General features: G+C 46.7%; 1 long non-coding RNA gene across 1 annotated transcript in view; it reads right to left on the bottom strand.

Moving 5' to 3' along the window:
• Nucleotides 1-8,985: 8,985 nt before the first annotated feature.
• LOC140621681 (uncharacterized) overlaps nt 8,986-22,630 on the bottom strand; it is a 28,318-nt gene continuing 14,673 nt past the window's right edge. Inside the window, exon 3 of the long non-coding RNA XR_012021459.1 lies at nt 8,986-9,572. This is a non-coding gene — a long non-coding RNA (uncharacterized lncRNA). The remainder of the gene's footprint in view (nt 9,573-22,630) is intronic.

The following is a 22,630-nucleotide window of genomic DNA, read 5'->3' as shown; positions in this document are numbered from 1 at the left end:
AGGACTGCTAACTCAAGAGCCTCGTCTGCAGCTGGAGAGTGTTTTCAAACCTTCAGTGTGAACCCCCCTTCCCTAACCTTGAGTCCAGCCAGTCATCCTAATAGATGCTCTGTGTGAGTTTTGTGAGAACGCGCGCGTGTTCATAGGCATGTGTATCTTCATGTGTGTACTCTTGTTCGTGTGTGTTCATGCATGCACACATGTTCACACCTGCACATTCACGCGTGCTTGCGTCTGCATGTGCAGTGTTCACTGTGCTAAGCTCGTTGCGTGCACATTCGCGTTCACCTGCATGTACGTGTCCAGGCGTGCACGTGTTCACGCACACGCACGTGTTTCTGTGTAAGTCAGAGGAGGTGAGCTGTGGTTCCATCTGGTTAGCACCATGTGGGCTGCAGACAACCCCTGTGGCTCACCCGTGCTTATGGAGACCGTAACGTCAGGAACCCTTAGAATTGATGCCTCAGCCCACATGGAATTGGGGGTTCAAGCTCACTTCAGCTAGGTCTGGGGACCAGGAGAGCTCTGCTTAACATCTGAGTTACAGATTTATTTATTTTTTCCCCTATTTTATTGAGGTATAGCTGATAATCGAGGTACAATGTGATGATCTGGTAAATGTCCACCTTGTGAAAGATTCCCACCGCTGAGCTAATCACCACCATCCTTCAACTCACATGTTTGCTTTTCTGTGCCTGTGTGACTCCACTTCTACTCTCTTGGCAAATTGCAATTAAAATCACAATGATACAGTGTTATCAGCTGTAGTCACTGCGTTATACATGAGATGGTCAGATCTTATTTCTCTTCTAACTCAATGTTTGTACCCTTTTTACTGACCTCCTCCTCCTCTTCCCCCTGGCCCCACCCCTGGCAACAATATTCTACTTTCTGCTTCTATGAGTTTGACTTTTATTTATTTATTTAAAGATTTTATTTATTTATTCATGAGAGACACAGAGAGAGAGAGAGGCAGAGACACAGGCAGAGGGAGCAGCAGGCTCCCTACTTTGATCCCAGGACCCTAGGATCATGCCCTGAGCCAAAGGCAGATAGATGCTCAACCACTGAGCCACTCAGGTGCCCTGACTTTTTTTAATTTTTAATTTTAATTTAAATTTTTTAGCTCCCACATTGGGTCGCAACTTTATTAGGGAGAATTTCTCACCACAGTTGTGCATTTGCCCTGCTTGGCTGTAAGGAAGTCACGCTGTCACCATTACCCCCCAGCAGACAGCTGGACTCAAAAGACGCACGAGCTATTAGTGGTTTCCTGAAGCATATGCTGGAAGGTTGGCTAAGGCCATTGGGAAGTCGGGGTATAGTGTGTCATCCCACGTTCCACTGCAGAAGCCAGCCTCATGATTTCTCCCCAGCCATGTCTCAACACTTCCTGGAGTGTGTCCTTTGTGGCTTTGGGGGAGAACTTACACAACGGACGGGATCCTGGGATAAAGCGTGTGAAGTGCTAGTTCCTGGCAGAGAGTAGACACCAGTCATTAGGACATGAATGTATTTCGGGAGCTCCTCTGATGATAACTGCTCCTACCACATTAGAACCACAAATTGGTTTCTCTTGGAAATGGGGCACCAAGATGGCCCAACATGCTGGTGCTCAGTGGGGTTTGTCACAGTGAGGAAGGAGAACGTGTTCCTCCCGGGGCCTCTGGTTGGAGCAGCTTCCTTAGAAGTAAGATGCCTTCAGCCCCTAGAACGTAGAATATTCCTACAGAGCAGTCCCCAGAGGTGCAGGATCCATGGCAAGCTCTGGTCATTGCAAGGAAGCTCCTGGCTTCCGCAGTGGCTCTTCTACTGTTTGGCAATATAAAAACACTTCGTTATCTCTTTTGACTCCAACTAGACTACAGCCCTAAAAGTGAACAGGAAAACCCTAAATTCAATAGAAGAAAATGTAGGAGGAAATTTTTGGCCCTAGAGATTGGAAAGGATTAGGGAGCAAACTTTAAAAAGCTCATCTCATAAGCAAAAATAGTGCATAAAACGTTGTTGCCCATGAGGACCCCATGAACAAAGTTAGAGGATGACAGATGTAGAGCAAGTATTGGGTTGTAGAAAGTTATGTCCCTAACTAAGACCAATGAAGAAGGTGCTAGAAACACCTACAGACCAACAAGAGAAAGGAGGACTTCTAGAGGAGGAAAGGGTGAAGGATATAGGCGGGTGATTTACAGGAGAGGCGACGACCCCATCCGCAAGCATATGAGGAGCTCCCCGTTCACATCAGGAGAATACAAAGCGAAAGAATAAGATACCGCTTGAAGTCCATTAGGCAAAATTAGGATGCTTTCTAATTTTAAGAGTGGGTGTGTCAGTGGAGAGAGGAACCTCAGGCTTTGCTGGCAGGTGTAGACAGGTACAGTACTCTGGGGAGCAAAACGGTACACTTAATCTAAGTTGGCATAAGCACACTCAGTAATAAACACCCGTAATAGGAGCACCCAGCAATAGTGCTTCTGGGCAAAGATCTCAAATGCATGTTGATCAGCACCCTAGGTGGGGGGGGTGTAGGGGGAGCTGCACTGTTGTGGGAGGTCCCAGGAAGCTGGACACACCTGGCTGCCCACTGCTGGGGCCCGCAGGCGGGTGATGTGGGGGGAGCACCAGCACAGCTGATGAACCAGATGTGCTGGGCGGTCCTCACTGGCTCACGTACACTCCACTGATGTCTCGCCCTTCCCCTCTTCCAACACAGCTCCCCGGTTTTCTTTACCACTAACCAACTCACCCCCAATAACTTGCCATTTATCATTGGAGAGCTTTCCTACAGTCGTCTTCGTTGTGTTAGTTACTAAGGATCATTGGAAAGGCCCTCCTGTCCTCCCCGCTCCCTCCCTCCCTTCTTCGTTCACACCTGGGACGCCCCTCATGTGCTGGTGCCGTGCTGTGTGCCTGGAGTGCAAGAGGGAACCAAGCCCCCAGGCTAGCTGACCTTCTGGAACTTCATGTTCATGAACTGATGATAATCTACGTACCTTTTATTTGTCATAAAGGCCAGCAGTTCTCAACCTTTTTGATTTCTTAATGCTCTTAAAAATTATTATTATTATTTTAAAAATATTTTTTTAATTTATTCATGAAAGACCCAGAGAGAGAGAGAGAGGCAGAGACATAGGCAGAGGGAGAAGCAGACTCCCTGCAGGGAGCCCGATGTGGGACTCGATCCCAGAACCCCGGGATCATGACCTGAGCCAAAGGCAGACGCTCGACTGCTGAGCCACCCAGGCATCCTGCTCTTAAAAATTATTGAAGACCTCAAAGAGCTTTTGTTTTTGTGGAATATGCTAAGCAGAGCATTTTTATTGTATTAGAAAGTAAAACTGAGAAATTTCAGAAATAATGACTGATTAAAAAAGTAACAAACCCATTGCATGTTGGCATAAATAAGATCCTTTTATTAAAAAACCTGTATTTTCCCAAACAAAATCATCTCATAGGAAGAGCAGCATTATTTTGCCTTTTTTCCCCAGTCCCTTTATGGGCTGGATTGTACGTAAAGCAGGACCCTGGATCCTCATATCTGCTTCTGAATTCAACCCATTGGAATATCACATATCACAAAGCTTCTGGAAAAACCCCACTCTACACCAGAAGAACAAGAGTGATAACGACAAATAACGTCTTAGTGTCATTACAAAAATGGCTTTGACTTTATGGAGTCCCTGAAGGGTCTGAGTCTCCCAGGGGTCCCTGGCTCGCCCACACTCTGAGAACCACGGGCACTGGCTCCTGTGAAAGTGTGGTCAGTGCCTTGACCCTGTAGAGATCCAGGGCTGAAGTCTGGTTGAGATCATCACATAGTGACACACAAATCAGAGGTGGGGGGAAACTGAGGCACTGCACGCCATAAACTTTCTTTTCAGGGTTTCTTTATATCTTTGGAGTGTTTCATCCATGCTCATTTTTTTTTTTTTTTTGACTATAAGAAGTAGGATATAGGTGGCTCATTGATTTTTTTTTTCCCACTGGTATTTACTGAGCAGTTCCTAGGGGTTTGTCATTTTGCTGATCTCTTTGTTTTGCTAAAATCTGTCTATCCTTTGTGAAATTTTATTGTATTTTATTTATTTTTAATAAATAAAATATATTATTATATATTATTATATAATAATATATATTATATTATTTAATAAAATAAAAAATATTTTATTTATTTATTTGAGAGAGAGAGCACGAATGGGGGGGCTGGAGCAGAGAGAGGTGCAGACTTCCCGTTGAGCAGGGAGCCCAAGGAAATACTCTACGTCAGGACCCCCAGATCATGACCTGAGCCAAAGGTAACCTACTGAACCACCCAGGTGCCTCTCCTTTGTGCACTGTTAGCATAACAAAGAGCTTGAGGCCAATGAATCAAATGTTATGAAAATGTGGAGGTGCTCCTGGGCCCTCTGACTGCCTGATAGCTTCGAGCTGTCTGCATCCCCCGGTACCCCTGGACTCTTGTATATTGGGAACATGGGGGTCACACATCCTTGGAATGAAGGCAATTCTCAGAAAAATTTCTGGAAGAATTTAGGTGGAAAGGGAGATATCTCCAGCTCCAAATTTCTGATGGGTGGAAACAAGTGGCTACCTGTTGGAAACCCACTTTTCAGGACTGCGACCCCGCGCTGTGCCTGGTGCCAGTCAATAGGTCTGAGATGTGAGTAATTTTGTAATCGCGTAGTGTTGGCAACAGCATAACTGTCTCCTAAAAGAAGACTGGTTGTGCCTGTATGTGGGGGGACATCCATACAATGGGATGCATCAAGGGGTGTGCTTTCTGGTACCGAAGGGGATAGCTCTGCGCGGTCACTTAAAAAGCAAAGTGCAGAAGACGGCGGACAGCGTGCTATTCTTTGTGTGAAAGGGGGAATATATATCTGCTTGTATTTGCATAATAGCAGTTGAAGAATATATAAAACCATCTCTTGAGGGTGGGGACCTCTGGGTGGGGTGGGGGTGAGGGTGGGGAACTTCTCGTATGAGTGCCTTCTTAAGCCTTCTGCTACCCAGTACCTGTGAGACGCGTTCAAACATTAAGTCTAAGAATAATAAAATAAATAAAAAAACCCCAGGTCAAAAGCAATGCAAATCTTTTTCACCGAAGCCCTTTGGTTTTTCTGGACAAGGACTGGAGGGAGCCCTGTAAACTGAGGCAGCCCTGGGCTAAGGTGAATGACTTTCTTTTTTTTTAATCTTTCTTTTTTTTTTTTTTTTATTGGAGTTCAATTTGCCAACATATAGCATAACACCCAGTGCTCATCCCGCCAAGTGCCCCCCTCAGTGCCCATCACCCAGTCACCCCAAACCCCCGCCCACCTCCCCTTCCACCACCCCTAGTTAGTTTCCCAGAGTTAGGAGTCTCTCATGTTCTGTCTCCCTTTCTGATATTTCCCACTCATTTTTTCTCCTTTCCCCTTTATTCCCTTTCACTATTTTTTATATTCCCCAAATGAATGAGACCATATAATGTTTGTCCTTCTCCGATTGACTTACTTCACTCAGCATAATACCCTCCAGTTCCATCCATGTTGAAGCAAATGGTGGGTATTTGTCATTTCTAATGGCTGAGGAATATTCCATTGTATACATAGACCACATCTTCTCTATCCATTCATCTTTTGATGGACACCGAGGCTCCTTCCACAGTTGGGCTACTGTGAACATTGCTGCTAGAAACATCGGGGTGCAGGTGTCCTGGCGTTTCACTGCATCTGAATCTTTGGGGTAAATCCCCAGCAGTGCAATTGCTGGGTCGTAGGGCAGGTCTACTTTTAACTCTTTGAGGAACCTCCACACAGTTTTCCAGAGTGGCTGCACCAGTTCACATTCCCAACAGTGTAAGAGGGCTCCCCTTTCTCCACATCCTCTCCAACATTTGTGGTTTCCTGCCTTGTTAATTTTCCCCATTCTCACTGGTGTGAGGTGGGATCTCACTGTGGTTTTGATCTGTATTTCCCTGATGGCAAGTGATGTGGAGCATTTTCTCAGTCTGATACTGGCACAAAAACAGACACATAGATCAATGGAACAGAATAGAGAACCCAGAAATGGACCCTCAACTCTATGGTCAACTAATATCCAACAAAGCAGGGAAGACTATCCACTGGAAAAAAGACAGTCTCTTCAATAAATGGTGCTGGGAAATTGGACAGCCACATGCAGAAGAATGAAACTGGACCATTCTCTTACACCAGACACAAAGATAAACTCAAAATGGATGAAAGATCTAAATGTGAGACAAGAATCCATCAAAATCCTAGAGGAGAACACAGGCAACACCCTGTTTGGACTTGGCCACAACAACTTCTTGCAAGATACATCCATGAAGGCAAGGGAAACAAAAACAAAAATGAATTATTGGGACTTAATCAAGATAGAAAGCTTCTGTACAGCAAAAGAAACAGTCAACAAAACTAAAACACAACCTACAGAAAGGGAGAAGATATTTGCAAGTGACATATAAGATAAAGGGCTAGTATCCAAGATCTATAAAGAACTTGTTAAACTCAACAGCAAAGAAACAAACAATCCAATCATGAAATGGGCAAAAGAGATGAACAGAAATTTCACCAAGGAAGACACAGACATGGCCAACAGCTCATGACCTTTTGGTTTTAACGACGTCAGACTTGACCACTGCCTAACTGGGATGGATGCACAAAGGCTCGGGCCCAGATCACCACTGTCTGGCTCTGCACAGCCTCTCACTGACTTTATTTTTATTTAGAAAGAGAATGTAGGGAAAGGCTGGGTTGAGCACGGGGCTACCGCAGTGTGCCTTGGAAGGGGCCAGGAGCGGCCAAGCATTCTTCGATTGGGTGCCTGAGTGTGCAAATCGTCAGCAGGACGGTCCTCCCTGAGTCCCTGGGCAGGAAGGCGGTAGGGGAAGGGAAGCTCTCAATTAACAAGATCTGGAGAAGGTGGTGGCGGCCTAAGTGTTTTCAAGGCAGTTGTGGCCTTAGGTATGGGATCTGGAGACGGCTCACATGAGGCAGGAATGAAAAGGGCTGGGTCCTGACCAAAAGTATCATTTTCAAATGTTTTTAAAAGCACATGACTCTTGGGGCACTGAGGTGGCTCAGTGGTTGAGCGTTTGCCTTTGGCTCAGGGTGTGATCCTGGGGTCCTGGGATCGAGTCCCGTGTAGGGTTCCCCACAGGGAGCCTGCTTCTCCCTCTGCCTGTGTCTCTGCCTCTCTCTCATGAATAAATAAACAAAATCTTTAAAAGAAAATAAATAAAAGCACATGACTCTCATAGTATTGTATAGTAAACAAAAGCCAAAGTTGTTGCTTAATTAATGAGGAGAAATAGGATTACAACTTTTCTTCGTGCACTTCCCTTTGCTCGAATATACCGGCTGTGCATCTGTGCCTGCAAACAGCAAAGTAAAACATCATTGTAAGTCCGAGCTGGCTTCCCGTGTCCCATCTGGGTCGGCTCCCGCCTGTGGGCATGTGCTCGGAAGGCCTCTGTGCTTGACTAAATGCTCTTGCCATCGTGAATTTCTTCAAGTTTGAACAAGGGAACTCCTATTTTCATTTTGCACTGGGTGCCCAAATTATGTGGGCGTCCTGCATTTAACTCATTGCACTTGGAGCCAGAATTCTATCACAGCTCTTTTTTTTTTTTTTAAAGTTATTATTAACTCAATTTATCAAGTTGAACTTTAAAGGAGAAGTCTGCTCTTCTTGAATTTTATTTCATTTTCTTCTTTAAAAATTAAAAGAAAAAAGATGTTATTTATTTATTCCTGAGAGACACACAAAGAGAGGCAGAGACACAGGCAGAGGGAGAAGCAGGCTCCCTGTGGGGAGCCCGATGTGGGACTCGATCCCAGTACCCTGGGATCACGCCCTGGGCTGGAGACAGATGCTCAACCCCTGAGTCCCCCAGGTGCCCCTATTTCATTTTAAAAACACTCTGCAGGTTGGTTTTCTATAAAGGCAGTCTGTCTACTGGAATTGTTTTGTGGAATAACCCCTGATAATTGGCTCATAATCTTTCCTGGAATTAAATATTTGTTGGCATAGGAGGGGCTGAGAAACCACAAAACCAGAGCCCCCACCTAAGGTAAATGAAACTCGGTACCAGCGAATTATTTTATTATATACATTGAGTGTTTAAACAGCTTTATCACCATGGGTGGGTGTGTGTTTAGGTTTGCATTGAAGTAGAACCTTCAGTGGGATCTATGGAGCTACCAGGGAAAATTTCTTTTTATTTTTCTTGGAAGGTGTGAAGAGTTTTAATTTCAAAAAGCATATTGGGCAAACATATACTTTCGCCCGAAAATTGTCTGTAGTTTTGAAATGGGCTGCTGTGCTCTGCTGAAGGATTATCTCTCAGTTTACCTGAGGCTACGTTAACAAACCAGCTCTTTTACGTAAGCAGGACTATGCCAAAGGAGGATGGGACATGGCCTCGGGGAGCATCCTCGTGTTTTAGCCTTTGTGCTTCATCAGGACGTGTCAGAAACAACTGGGCAGAGGGTTTGGTTTTAACTCAATCCTTTAAGAAAGTCTGAAACGCCCAACTGAATTTTTTCTTTTAAAATTTATCTTTTAAAAACATTCTACCAACTCTTTTCCCTTGACCTATCTGTGCATGTTTGGAGATGAACGACCTTTCATCCGTGCCAGAAATCACAGCTGGAGTACTGCTGTCTAAATTTTCAAAATATTCATTTTTAGCGCACGGTCATGCATATTGTGGGATCCACATCCAGTAGACGGCCTTGACATCTTTAGCCTATTCATTTTATTTTTATTTATTTTTTATTTTTTTATTTTTATTTTTATTTTTTTAGCCTATTCATTTTAACATGTACAACAATATCATATGAAGCCTGTATAATCGAGAGTGGATTTTATGCATATTACACCATTTTTTTTTTCTCTCTAGGGGTTTTAGTTTTTATTGAAAAATAGAGTGGAAAGTCCAGAGAGTCACCTCCCCGCCCTCCCTCCCTGCAGTGTCCCAGTTATACACGGGCTGTATTACTGTGGCATGTTTGCTGCAAAGGACGAGCCAACATTGTTCACTATCGTTCACTAGAGCCCCTTGCTTACACTCGGGTTCACTCTTCGCGTTGTGCCTTCTATGTTTTGACACACGTGTGCTGATGAGTACAGTCACTACGGTATCACACAGCAGAGTGTCACTGCCCTACAAGTGCCCTGACTATGCAGCCCCCAACCTACCACAAGCCTGGGCCACCACTGGGCTTTTTACTGTCTCCATAGTGTTGACTTTCCTAGAATGTCACAGAGGTGGATTCGTAGAGTGTGCAACCTCCTCAGGTCGTCTTCTTGCCCTTGGTGGCATGCATTTAAGGTTCCTCAAGGTCTTCTTGCGGCTCGATAGCTTCTTTTTGTGCAATTGCTGAATAACTCTCCATCGTGCACAGGTGCCGGCTTTAATTTATCCATTCGCCTGTTGAAGGACACCTGGGTTGCTTCTGACTTGGTAATTTTGAAGAAAGCAGCTACGGGCATCTGTGCCCAGGTTTGTGTGTGGAAACAGGTTTTCTACTCATCTGGGTGCATACATTTCTTTATCAACTGCAGCTCTACGACAGAGGAAAAGATTGTTTTAAAACATGCTTCCCGGATTGCGTGTGAACAATGCTGTGTGTTAGGAACATAAGGTAAAAGTGAATTTCGTGCCTGTGGAATATACTGGTCTAAGCACTGAGGAGAGGCAGAGGTGATTACACAGACCCCAAGTAGACACTTTGTCTGTCCCCCCACCCCCACTCCAGCCCTGTGAGTCACAAGCGGTCATGGTCAGGGTCACATGCTAGGAGGCTGCATTAACTGGAATCTTTCCATTTAAAGGCACCCCCCTGTGTGACTGGCTGTTAGGGCCGCCTAGTGATTGGGGCTGGTCAGAGTTGTAAACAATGAAATTTCTCAGGAGGCATGCCAAGCATTACTCAGATGCTTTACTTGTATTAGTATCAGGCCTCCTGCCAATGCCTGGTTTATCATCCACAGGCACCATCACTAGGGACCTGGTCCTCCAGCCCAATTTTGGATCTGTATTCGACATTGCTCATCTTCTACCTGGCTGGTGGCCTGTTGTATATTCAGAAAACAGCCTCATGTCCTGGCCACCTTTGATGTTGTCCTTGGCTAAATACTCTAAAGCCCCCATACCTCTCCATCCATGCTTTGGGACATGCAGTGCTCGTGACTTCTCCTCTTGTTACTCCTCTGGTTCTTTAAATACAGACCATACTCTTTCATTGCTACTCTGATCATCAATGGTTTCCATCCAGTCTCAGGACCATGTACTATTTAGCTATTTCTTTTTTTTTTTTTTAAGATTTTATTTATTTATTCATGAGAGATACAGAGAGAAAGGCAGAGATACAGGCAGAGGGAGAAGCAGGCTCCATGCAGGGAGCCCGATGTGGGACTCGATCCCAAGTCTCCAGGATCATGCCCTGAGCCAAAGGCAGACACTCAACCACTGAGCCACCCAGGCGCCCCTATTTAGCTATTTCTGTTAAAACTTTAGCATTATGTTGCTTACAAACTTACATTCTCTGGATTGAGATATAGCCATCATGGAATAATATTTTTAAAAGGTTGGCTGGTATATGTTTTATTCCCACTATTTTTTGTGCATGCAAAAGTATCTATTTCTTCCATCAGAGTGCAGATGGAATTGAGAACAAAGAAGTTATTTCTCAGCTTCTGGAGTAAATATTGAACGGTTTTTAAGTGCATGGTGGAAACAATGATTTTGAAAGCTAGGCTTTCTCTGTGCTGACAATAAATTGATAAGTAAGTGAGGGAGAGGGAGACTTTCTTATAGGAGGGTGCTGACTGAGAGGAGGGTGCAAGTGTTGCATTTGCAAAGATCAACATATTGCAATCATTGCAGTAAATACTGCTTAAGGCAAGAATATCATCATGCATGTGTGAGTGTGTGTGTGTGTGTGTGTGTGTGTGAAAGAGAGAGACAGAGACAGAGACAGAGACAGAGATAGAGTTTGACGAGGAGCAAGATATTTACATACTTGTGTAGAGCATCTCCCTGCCCATTGCATAGATTGCTCATTATTTGCAAGGGAGGAAATAAAGATAGTACTGTGCAGACACCAGGTCACACTTTTACTAGATGACTAGAATCAACATCATAATTGAGGAGGAAGTGACACTGGGTGCTCAAGACAGGACACCCCACGAAGGACAAAACATTTCTTATGACATATCTAGTTGGGGTGCAGAGCCTGACACTAACCAAGAGGAAACATCAAACAAACCCAAGTAGAGGAACATTCAAATGTCATGAAAGACAAGCAAAGTTGAGAGCTATTAAAAGAAATTAAAGGAGCCTAAAGAGACATGATAACTAAGCACAATCTGCGATTCTGGACTGGATCCCGTATGAAAGGGGGGGAAGTACCCCAACTAACAGTTTTGGGAGTAATTGATGGAAGTGGAATATAGACTCTAGGTTAGATAAAAGTATTGTATCAAAGCTAAATTTTCTGAATTTGATAGCTTTCCTGCAGCTCTGTAACTGAGGTGCCTCGGAAATTATTGCTGTAGTGTTGAGGTGTAAAGGGCCATGATGTATATAACCCACTCTCAAGTGTTTGTGTACATGTACATATATGTATGTATGTATTATGGCAAAGAAAAGGCAGAGCAGAGTAGGAGGGAGTGGGACCATTGAGGACATTGAGGTTGGGAAGGGATGGGCAGGTGGCAACAGCCAACAGGGGAGTGGATTCGTTTCCTAGGGCAGTTGTAACAAAAGACCACAGACTGGGTGGTTTTTAACAACAGTGACTGATTCTCTCACACTTCTGGAGCACAGAAGTCCAAAATCAATGTGTTGACAGGCCCATGCTCCCTCTGAAGGCTCTGGGGGAGGATTTTTCCAGCCCTTTCCAGCTTTTGGTGGTTCTAGGTTTTCCTGGGCTTGTGGCTGCATCACTCCACCCCTGCCTCAGTCTTTAGCTGGGTTTCTGCTACTATGTGTTTCTCTGTGCTTCAAATTTCCCTTTCTTCTTCCTATATAGACACCAGTCACTGGATTTAGGGCCCATCCTAAATCCAGGATGATGTCATCTCAAGATTTTTAGGTAATCATATTTGCAAAGACTCTATTTCCAAATAAGGAAATGTATTCACATATACAGGCTCCACGTAGGTATGAGTTTTTGGGGGGACTATTAGGCCCAGTACGGGGTAGGTCAGCATAGACTTCAATGAGAATGTAAGATGGAAGAAAACTTAAAGGAAATGAGGGAGTGAGCCAGAAGGCTTTCAGGGTTAAATATGTTCCAGGAAGAGGGGGCAGCTGGGATAAGATCCCTGAGATGGGGCTGGCCTGATGTAGTCAAGGAGCAAAGTGGCCAGGGTAGAGGGAGTGGGTAGGACAGATAGCTGCAGTGGAAGAGGCATCACGGAGGGTCTTGTAAACCATTGCAAGGAGTCTGCATTTAGGTTTGAGTGAACTGGGGGACATGCAGGTTGCTGAGCAGAAGACTGGCACCATATAGTTAAGGTGATGAGGACAGGAACAGAGAGACTGACAGGAGGCTGGAGTGAGAACCAGGTGTGAGCTGAGGGTGGCCAGGCCCTGAGCCTAGAGGGGTGAACAGGGGTTGGGTCCTGGACATGATGTGAAGGAAAGGCCAACAGGATTTCCTGACTAATTAGAGGTATGTGAGTGGTGTTGGGAGAGAGTGAGAGGAAGAACTGAGCAACCAGAAGATGGGATAGAAGTTATGTGGGGGCAGTGAGTTTGGGTGTAGACAGCAGGAGCTCAGCTTTGGGCACACTGAGAGTGAGATGCTAGGGTTGTGTTGAGCTGGCTGTTAAACACACAAGTCTGGAATTCGGGAGAGAGATCGGGGTCAAGGACACAGATTGGCATGTGGATGGCTTTGTTCGTTATTGGATTTTCTTAGATGTTATAATTTTTTGACTTACAGATGGAAAAGCAGGCAGAGAGAGGACAGAGAAAGGAGAGGAGGTGAGAGGAGGTAGTAGGCAGCTAACTGGTGTTAGACAGTTTCACGCAGGGGCACCTCTTGCATATTAGTGGTGTGAAGGGAGCAGGAAGGGCTCCAGAGTCAGACAGACCTGAGCCTCTGTTTCCACTGCTGTGAAATGGGGTAATGCTAATCAACATCCAACCATCAGGGACTATGGTGAATGAACAGCGAGGGAACGCCTACCAAGACAGTAACAGTAGCTAACGCTTCATGATCCTTACTATGAACGCTTCATTTGTGACAACTCTTTAACCTCACAGTAGCTATGAGGTGGGTTGATTATCCTTTCCGTTTGGTTGCTGAGCCATCTGAGGCACAGAGAGGTCATACATCTTGCACAGGGTTACACAGATGGTAAGAGGCGGTGTTGGCTTCATTCAGGCCATCTGTTTCCAGCACCTATGCTCTTCACCTACACAGCTTGTCTGCACATTTGCTTGGCACATACTACATATTAAAACGAGGTATGCATGTGCAAAATGAAGGTAGTATAATAGGGAGGGCTGGGAATTATAAATAAAGGGGCTGAAGGGGTTTAGAACAAGTCTCCCCAAAGTGTGCCATTTTGACATGTGGACTATTTTGAGCTGAAGTCAACCAAGGCCCAACAGACTGAAAAGAAACTAACTTCTCTCTTAAACTGCCTAAAGGAATTTAGATCGGGGGCCTGGCCCAGAAGGAGAACTATTACCAAGGCATAACTTTTATCCAAATGACCCATCTGTATGGCAGGACCAACATCTGCTTATCACGCATCTGTTCTTCTTGTCTCCTGCAGATCACCCCCTTTCCTTTGAGGCACCCAGCCCCATCCCATTCTTTACCTCAAGATGGCATATAAGCCTTCATTGCCTGACTTGTCCTTGGGTCTCATTGTCTTTGTGGGGCCCATGCACATACATAATTAAATTTGTTTTTCTCTTGTTAATTTATCTTATATCAATTTACCAGCCAAAGAACCTAGAAAGATAGAGGAGGAAAGTTTCTTTCCCAGCAGGGTCATTTTCTACCACAGGTCCTGGGACCTCCCCCACCCCCAGGCCAAGGAAGTGATGCCCATGGCTTTCCTCATTTCCCTGGGTTGTGTATGAAGCGGGGAGCAAATGAAGGTGAGTGTAAGGTGGAGAAAAGAATGAAGATTCCATTCTGTTCTGCTGTCTTAAAATGTTTCTGCTGATCAGCCTGGGGGTACTTTTCTTCATATCCTATTATCTTTCGACAATAATTTCTTTTATTCCTGTTTTCCTGAATTGCCTGTCTCCCTCTGGGTTTTATCTTTTTCCTGTGTGTGTAGAATAGAATCATCAAAGAGTTATTGAGTAATCCAGTGTTCCATAAACCAGAAGCATTTCCTTCAAGTTGGCATCCTAGAAGGCAGGACCAGGGAGGTCATATCTCCTTGGCTCTGTGGTAACCTTGTAGTCCCAGGGTGTTTGCTCCCCAGGGGGGGTTGGGGGGCTAAGGAGGGTGGGGGCTGGGCAGCCCCATGTCTGCAGAGAGTGCACATATGATGTGTAGGAGGCACCATCCCCAAGCAGCCCCATCCCCAAAAGACAGCTGATGCTATCATGGTGTTCCTTAAGGTTTCCTAACCAGTGAATGGCTCTGAAGACCCATCTCACATTAATGACCATGAACTACTCTGCTGAGTGCTCAGTTTTGGAAATGAAGCTGATCAAAAACTTGTAACAGACAAATGTGACTCCAAGTCACCTTGTAAATGTCACAGGGGGAGCTGAGGGGGATGTACCTCGCTCTGGAACATGCAACACTACATTGGGCTGTTTCCAGACATGGAGACTGGTGAAGGGTGATGCTAAGACAGATGGAAAAAACATGAATGTATCTCTATTCCTAAAATGTGGAAAAGAGATAAAATGGACCCTATTTCCAGAACTCTCCCTGGGCCATTTGTGGAAGTGGGTGGAGCCCTGTGACCACTCCCACTTCTCTTTTAAAAACAAAACTAAGTACCCAGCCAAGCAGCATCAACCACAAACCCCAGGTTACTTATCTTAGTAGAAAAATCCTCAAATCACTGTGAAGCAATGGGAACTTCAGAAAAGTATAAAGAAGAAACGAACAACCACCAGTGATTGTGCTGCTGTTCACATCTTGGAAAGGAAAGACACTTTCCTTCCTATTTGTTTTCTCCATGTTCACGTGTTTCCGTGGCGTTGCAGAGCTAAGATAATAACCTGGATATTCTTATGCTTCCTACATATTTTCACTTAATAGTATCTGGTGATCACATTCAACTTTGAAAAATTACTGATTATAATTAAAACCATTTTTTGACTATTTATTTATTTGGGTGAGAGAAAAAGAGAGAGAGAGAGCATGAGTGGGAGGGGCAGGGGGAGAGAGAAAATTTCAGGCAGACTCCGAGCTGAGCGTGGAGCCTGATGCAGGGCTCGATCTCATGACCCTGAGATTAGGACCTGAGCAGAAGTCAAGAGTTGGACACTTAACTGACTGTGCCGCCCAGACATCTGTGTAATTAAAACCATTTTTATGAAGATGATTTTAATTAATCTCTCTTCATCATAGTATGTACTATCATATCGTAAGTGATATTACCAATTTACAAGAGTTGGATCTTAGGCTGTTTCTAATTTTTTGCAAGATCAGTTATGCAGCAATGAACATCCCTGGAAGTACATTTTGATACATATCTCAGATTTGTTGCTTTGGATGGGGGTTCTCCAACTTTCCCCCAGAGTGTAGCTTTCACAGCAACATTGAGATCTTCACTTTGTTCTTTAAATGTTATGGGAATTTTACCTTCTCTTCCATGTTGTTGAAATGCTGCCTTCAGTTACTAATCACCTAAGTGACCTAAATCTAGCCTGACCCCCAAAGCTTTTCAGGGCAACAGATATCCAGAGAGATGTGACCAGGACCCCAAGCCCTTACCCTCACCTGGTCCACGGTCATGCACCTCAGGGGACATTTCAGGACTCCAGAAGTGGAATTTCAGGGTTCATTGGTGGGAACTTTTTAGAGGTTTTGGGTACACGTGGCCATCATACACAACCAAATAAATTCCGTGTGTGTAAAAGTGAAATATAGAAAATAAAACTAGAGACAAGTTATGATATATGGATGAACACTGATCTATTTTCAGGGTAAAGGGATTTTAGCCATAGAAGCAAAGGAGCAATATAATAAAAAAATGAAAAGATCTCACTATATATCCAAAAATGGCATGAACCAAATTAAAAGCTAAACAATGAAGCTAGAAATCTCTCTTTGCTCTACATGTATATCACGTATGTATCTCTGTGTGTTTGTGTGTGCATGTGTGAGACAGCATCCATCTCTTACTAAGATCACTTTTGAAAAGATTTTATTCATTTATTTGAAAGAGAGAGAAAGGAAGCACAAGCAGGGGGAGAGGCAGAGGGAGAGGGAGAAGCAGGCTCCCCATTGAGCAGAGAGCCCAGCGTAGGACTCCATCCCAGGACCCCGCGATCATGACCTGAGCAGAAGGCAGATGCCTAACCGACTGAGCTACCCAGGTGCCCCTAAGATCACTTTCGACACAAATTAAACCAACAGCGTTCAATGAAAGAAGGAGTTCTGAACAAAGACGGACAATCACAGAAGAAATGGGAATGATTGATAGACATTTGAAAAGCAGTCAACCTTTGCTAGCCAGTGAAGAAATGTTAATTAATGCGAAATGCTACTTTCACCTGGCATAGTGACAGAGAATTTTAAAAATGCGAATGGCCAAGCCTAGCAAGGACATGACCCTCTGTGGGCCCTGTCCCTCCTGGGAGCGCCATCGGTTAGCCTGTGTCTTCCCCAAAGCCCACGACCTACTAGCTGCCTGCCTGCATGTCCACCCTGCCTGGTCTTCTCCCCATGCTCACCTAACAATATTTCCTTCATCTAAACCCCTGTTACCCTGTGCCCAACAGGCTTTCATAGCAGGTAGTACCAGCCATTTTAATTGATAACATTGATACTAAAAATAGAGTTTAGAAATATTTAGCATTATGTTACTAAATCTATTCATCTAGTGTCTACCATGAATCTGCAGTAGGCACCAGGTGCTGCCCTGGGTCCCGGGGAGGCTGCAGTGGGTAGACCAGACCTGTTTCCCCTGCCCTGGAGCTGGCTTGCTGGTGTGGGAGACAGATACTGAACAACTGAATACATGAAAGAATAAAAGTATAAAAGTAAGGTTTCAGTAGGGGTGATGCCAAGAGAAAATAAAGTGGCAGGGGCAAGAGAGTAATGGGGCATAGTGGGGGGTGGGAGGCATTTTGGCTCAAGGTGTGAGACAAAGTAGCATCTGAGATGAGACCTGGTTGGAAGGAGGGAGCAGGTCATGGAAAAGCCTGGGGAAGATCTAAAGCAAAGGGGATGGCGTGTGCCAAGGCCCAGAGGCAGGGCCATATCTGGGCCATTCCAGTTCAGGAGTAAGGCCAGTGTGGCTGGAGAGCAGTGGGGATGAGGAGGCGGTAGGAGATGCGGGCAGGGAGGAGGCCAGGGGTGGGAACACACAGGGAGGGCCTTGTAGGTCATGGGGAGGCTTTGCCCAGTCCTCAGGGAGGGTGGGAGCCTCTGGATCAAAGGACTTTCCAGAGGACTTTCCTTTGATCCAGAGGTGGGAGCCTCTGGATCAAAGGAATGTCATGGTGTGACTCTAATTTTTTTAATTTTAATTTTTAAAAAATCTCATTTATTTGAGAGCAAGAGAGAGCACATGAGTGGGGGAGAGTGGCAGAGGGAGAGGGAGAAGCAGGCTCCCTGGTGAGCAGGGAGCTCCATCGCAGGACCCCGAGATCATGACCAGAGCTGAAGGCAGACGCTTCACCGACTGAGCCACCCAGGCTCCCCTGACTTACTGGTTTTTAAAATTGAGATAAAGGTCACCTAAGGGTCATCACTGCAATCATTTTGGAGTGTATGATTCAGTGGTTTTCGTATGCTCACATGTTGTGTGGCCATCAGCACTCTCTAGTTCATTAACCATTTTTCCAGAAGAAACCAGATACCCCCTCAGCCGACCCACCCCTTCCTCCCTCCGTCCCCTGGCATCTGGCAACCACTGCTCTCCCGTGTCTGTGGATTTGCCTCTTCTGGGCTCCTCATGGACGTGGAATCATGCAACACGGGGTCCTCCGTGACTGGCTTCTTTCACTCGTATTTCCTCGGATTCCCAAGCTTCATCCATGTCCTAGCAGGCGTCAGTGCTTCCTTCCTTTTTATGGCTGAATAATATTCCACTGTCTGGATGGACCTCATTATGTGTACCCGGTCGTCAGGAGATGGACATTTGGGTAATTTCCAGCAGACTGATGGTGAAGGACTCTCTCTGGGCCCAGGGAGGGCAGGCAGGAGGCACCTGCAATCAACCCAGTAACTCAGGGGGGTGAAGGTGGTGCAGCAGGTGAGCGGCCAGAGGGGGTGGGCGCCGAGCCAGGGTGAGCTGTTTCCGGTCATCCCCTGCCTGCTTGGTCACCTGCATGCTGGCTTTAGAAGCTCGGTAGGGGGCACCTGGGTGGCTCAGTGGTTGAGCATCTGCCTTTGGCTCGGGATGTGACCCTGGGGTCCTGGGATCAAGCTCCCTATTGGGCTCCCCGCAGGGAGCCTGCTTCTCCCTCTGCCTGTGTCTCTGCCTCTCTGTGTCTCTCATGAATAAGTAGGTGAAATCTTAAAAAAAAAAAAAAAAAAAGAGAGAGAGAAGCTGGGTAGGTCACTGTGAATGAGCATCCTTCCCCTGGCCCGCGGGATGGCCTGCCCCGTTACTCCACCTGGCGCCCGCCTACTTTCCGAGTTGCTTCTGTTGATGCAGGATTGACTCACCGGCAGTGGCATCTGGAGAGCCCTGCGCGTCCTGCACCAACGCCGAGATGGGTGTTAATAGCGATTTTCCTCGGTGGCGGAGAGGACCCAGCAGGTCGGGGACAATGGGCCCCAGCTGAGAAACGGTTTGGAAGTGGCCTCACACTGCCGCGGAATAAAGTCCACAGGCTCACCTTGCCCGCCGCCCCAGGACCGCTCTCCGTGTCCCCCTGGGGATGGATGTGCTCAGCACAACTTCTCAGACGAAGCGCCATCCACTGAGTGATTTTATTTTTTATTTTTTTAAAGATTTATTTATTTATTTATTTTTAAAAAGATTTTATTTAATTATTCATGATAGACATAGAGAAAGAAAGAGAGAGAGAGAGGCAGAGACACGGGCAGAGGGAGAAGCAGGCTCCACGCAGGGAGCCCGACTCGGGACTCGATCCCGGGACTCCAGGATCGCGCCCTGGGCCAAAGGCAGACGCCAAATTGCTGAGCCACCCAGGGATCCCCCACTGAGTGATTTTAAAGCAGCCGAGGAGAAAAGCCTCTTGAACAGAGAAGTGGATTCAGTACTTCAGGTCACACGTTTACCGTGATTTATTAAATTAGGGAAGCAGAAGGCGTGATGTGTTTTGTAGGTGAAATGGGCTGAAGTCCGTGGCCCAGGGGTCGGCAACTGCTGCCCTCACTAGTCATTTCTTTTAGTTTTGCTTTTCATTTCCTTTTTTCCCACGTTTTGAAATGTTTTTTTTCTCATTTTATTTATTTATTTATTTAAAGATTTTATTCATTTATGTATTTGAGAGAGAGAGAGAGAGAGCGAGAGAGAGACAGCATGAGCAGGGGAGCAGCAGAGGGAGAGGGAGAAGCAGCAGGGAGCCTGATGCGGGGCTCGATCCCAGGACCTTGAGATCAAGACCAGAGCCCAAGGCAGACACTTCACCGATGGAGCCACCCAGGCGCCTCATCTTATTGTAAATGAAACATAAACTTATATAAAACTCAAAAATTACAAACTCGCCCAGAGAAAGAGGGTAAAAGCGGGTCAGAGTGCAGACGCCGAGGGGCTGGGGCCGTCCTCGCCTGTGCGCTGGCGTTCTGGTTGGACGGTCCTGCTTCTAGCAGCGTCTCTGGAACCCGAGATGCTGAATCCACGTGCACGTCCCTAGTGTGTGAATCCACGTGCATGTCCCTCTGACTTTCAGCTCCGGGCTCACTGTCGTGAGCACCTGCGGCCCAGGAGGCCGCGACAGGCTCGTAGCTGGGAACGACGGACGAGTGCGCTGGCGAGTCTGGACCACTCGGACAGACCTCTCGGGTCGCCTCTACCCAGGGGCGGGGAAGCAAGGGATCAAAAGATGGATCAACACGGGGAGGCCCCAGGTGGGTCTCAGGCTGTGGCTCTGCGGGTGCCAAGTGCGAGTCCTTCATGGCCACCCCATTAGCACTGCGGGCACAAGCTGATGCCTGACCCTGTCCTGATTCTAATTAGTTTGTTAAGTGACTCAGAGTAGCACTGGCCATCAGGTGTTGGGGTGGCCTTGCCGAGTAGGTGGCAAATGTGGATCAGAACGCCCAGGCTCTCCACCCCCGTAACCAAAAGCTCTGATGCACCCACTGGACCATTCTCGGAAAACTCGTGCATTTTGGTTGAAGCTGTGAACCTCAGGCAAGGTTTAGAGGTGGCCTCCAGGGAGGAGGTGGCCTTTCTTCCTGCCTTCCTCCATCTCCCTGGGTGGAAGCTTCTGCCGGGGTTTTCCCTGTCTGGTGAGCTCTCTGCCAGAGGAGCCTGCAGCTCACCCCTCTTCTGGCTCCTGGGAGCGGAAGGCTGCTCGGCCCCCAGGGAGAGCATCTGCAGGTTTCTGAGATGGAGACCGAATTTCTCAGAACAAAGCCCCGGCTCTGTCACTGTCGCAGAAGGAGTGATGACATACATTTTACTGGATCCAGCTGTGCTACGTGTGCCCTTCAGTCTTGAGTTTGAGGATATAAACGCTTACAAGTGGAGCCCAACGAGCTTGTGATGGGACCTGCCACTTGGCCTCCGCGGGGTTCGTGTGCATGAATAAATAGCACCTTGTCAAGGGCAGGAGACGATGGAGGTCGTGTTCGGTGGTGGTTTAGGATGAGGGGTGAGAGCATGGCCTGTAATCACACTCCCTGGGGTCCAATCCTGACCACTTACTATCAGTGTGACTTCATGTCCTTATCTGTAAAATGGGTCCAACCACAGCTCCCCGTGCAGTTGCTAAAAAGGATTACACGAGGTCTTAGGCACGGACCTCTCTGAGCTGCGCCTGACCTTCCAAGCGCCTGGCAGGTGTTCGCTACCATTATCATTCCCACCTCTAGGATTTTTTTGGCAAATTGTTATTTTTGGAAGCTCTGTTTTCCCGTCTGCAGTGCAATAGTAATGCCTCCCGTCCTCCGCGGCTGTGGGGGGTTAGATGTATGAGCTGGACTTGGTGCCGTAAGCACTTAATCACGGTAGCAGGGGCTCTTGTCTTCCAAGGGGGCTGGCGTCCTGTCTTCGACCCCTTCCTTGGAAAGTTCTGGTAGAAGCTGGCCAAAGATTTAGCAAAGAAAAGAACAGGACTCTCAGTTAAATTTGAATTTCAGATCAATAGCCAATAGTTTCTTAGGATAAGTGTGTCTCAAGTATTGCAAGAAATGTGCTTCTGCTAGAAAAAGAGCCTGTGTTGACAGTCTGCATTTTCCACCACAACTTTGCAAACTTGCGTGGGGCTCAGAAGGTAATCGTGGTCCGAGGCAGTTGGGGGCAGAGCAGGGGTGCCCAGTGAACCGCAGCTTGTTTCCTCTTCTGCTCTGCAGCCCTGCTGATGGCTTCCCACACATCGTGCCCCGAGCTCCCCTTGGCAGTCCCGCCTCGGCTGCTGGGCGTGCTTGGCCTGTGCTTGGCCTGTGCTTGCCCACGCTGCAGGGACCCGGCCCACCTTGGCTTCCCCGGCCCCTGCCACAGCAGGTAAGGGCCTGTTGTTTTTACTCTAATCCCACGTTCCCATCATACAGCTACTGGTCCCTAGCACTGCCGGGCCACCCACACACCCAAGGCCCTGACTGGGGCAGGTCCGTGGCACCCGTGTGGTTATTAAGCCACCTGTCCTTCTCTCCCTGTCAGGGCGAGAAACCAAAATCGGTCGCGGGTTTAGTTTAGGAGAAGCACTGAGAAGAGCCTTCTCTCTTCTCAACCCAAAAATCAACCCCGTTGGAGATCATGCCCTGGGGATCTTCCCTCCTTTGAACAGTGTTTTCATGTCTTTGCACAAAACCCGTGTGGAAGAGCATCTCCAATTACTCACAGTTCTGGTTCTGGGAAGTCACAGTGCCGGCTGGGGGCAATTCTGGAAGCAGGGTCGGTTTTTTTTCTTTTTTTATAAATTTATTTTTTATTGGTGTTTAATTTGCCAACGTATAGAATAACACCCAGTGCTCATCCCATCAAGTGCCCCCCTCAGTGCCCGTCACCCAGTCACCCCCACCCCCCGCCCTCCTCCCCTTCCACCACCCCTAGTTCGTTTCCCAGAGTTAGGAGTCTCTCATGTTCTGTCTCCCTCTATATTTCCCATTCGTTTTCTCTCCTTTCCGCTTTATTCCCTTTCACTATTTTTATATTCCCCCAATGAATGAGACCATATAATGTTTGTCCTTCTCCGATTGACTTATTTCACTCAACAAGCAGGGGCGGTTTTGATCAGTTTACCTGCGGTCTCCATCCCCTTGCTTTCCCCAGTCTGTTCCTCTTGAGGTCTTCCAATATCAGGACACGGAAACTCCATTAT

Source organism: Canis lupus, chromosome 30 (assembly GCF_048164855.1).
Source record: "Canis lupus baileyi chromosome 30, mCanLup2.hap1, whole genome shotgun sequence".
Classification (NCBI taxonomy): Eukaryota; Metazoa; Chordata; class Mammalia; order Carnivora; family Canidae; genus Canis; species Canis lupus.
The sequence above is the reverse complement of the archived record's forward strand: the minus strand, read 5'-3'. Positions and strand labels throughout refer to the sequence as shown.